Here is a 1,355-nt window from a genome sequence, read left to right as displayed (position 1 = left end):
TGGTTAGTAGTCAGGGGCCTTAGGCACTACACCACCAGAGCTCCTATTATGCTCAGTGGTTTGGCAGTTATGTAATGATGTACTGTGGTAGTCATATAATGATGTAATTATTCCCTATGATATGATCTGTTGTGATAAGCTGCCCTGATCGGATGTAAGGGGATTAAGGTGGAATACAATACCCTTAATGTTACAGTCCTCATACACTTAAGGTAAGCTTACCTGGGGTGTGACCTGCGTCACTTTTTATCTTACAAGAGATAAAAGGAGAGAGAAACGTGAAGAGAGAGACCTACCACCAATAAGAAAGAAGAGCTGGAAGTGGAGTGTGTATTTTGGACCCGGAGGCCCTGTGCTAGGAACCTCCTAGACCCAGGTTAACACTTATGTTAATAATCCTTCCCCTAGAGCTAGTGCCCTGAATTTGGATCTTCTAGCCTCCTGAACTGTTAAAGAATACATTTTTGTTTATTTAAGCCATCCACTTTTGGTATATCTGTTACAGTAGCACTAGATAATTAAGACACCCAAGGTTTATACTTCTTCTTCTTGAAGAATGTTGAAAGCTGTATTTGTCTGCATTAATACCAGGGTGTGTGTCTGGGAGTGCCGCTGTCTGTGACTACTCCAACATCAAACCCCTCATCTTAGAGTACCAGCTGTGGCCACTTCAACATCAGGACCCCCACATAAAAGTGTTGGTTGTTGCCTATTCAACATCAGTTCCTCTGTCTGTGAGTTCTGACCACTGCAGCCACCTCATGATGTCTACACTAAGCCAGGGAGGGGGTGATGCAGACAAGTGGCGAGTCAATGTTTTTTCTATAGTTTATATGCTGCCTTTTTCAAGACTCAGCATTTCCTTAGATGCTGTAACTCTTTAACTGTTTTCCAGAGTTCTGAAATCATTGATTCCACCAATTTCTGCTTCCAACCCCCACCCCAGATATTATTGTAGGGGAATGGAAGTGTATAGCTTCTCATGCTATAATTTTATTCTGCCTCCTATCACTCTTTGTTTTTAATAGGAATGTTTTCTTTACATTTAATAGAATTACTCATATGGAAGTGGGCTTACAACTAACAGCACTTAATTTCTTAATTTATATTTATCCCATCTATTTTATGACCATTTTGCAATCTGTTCTCTTGCTTTCTTTTGGATTAAATATATTTCAATATCTTATTTCCCTGTCTACCAGCTTTGGAATTATACACTCTTCTACTATTTTTATTATGTACTCTAGATGGTAAAACATGTGTACTTGACTTATTAAAATATAGAGATGTCAATAGTCTTACCACTTCCCATGTAACACTTAAGTTCAATTAATCTCTCTCCACCTTTTGTGCTA

This window comes from Orycteropus afer, unplaced genomic scaffold (genome assembly GCF_000298275.1).
Source record: "Orycteropus afer afer isolate SDZICR_OR568_19922 unplaced genomic scaffold, OryAfe1.0 scaffold00658, whole genome shotgun sequence".
Classification (NCBI taxonomy): Eukaryota; Metazoa; Chordata; class Mammalia; order Tubulidentata; family Orycteropodidae; genus Orycteropus; species Orycteropus afer.
The sequence above is the reverse complement of the archived record's forward strand: the minus strand, read 5'-3'. Positions refer to the sequence as shown.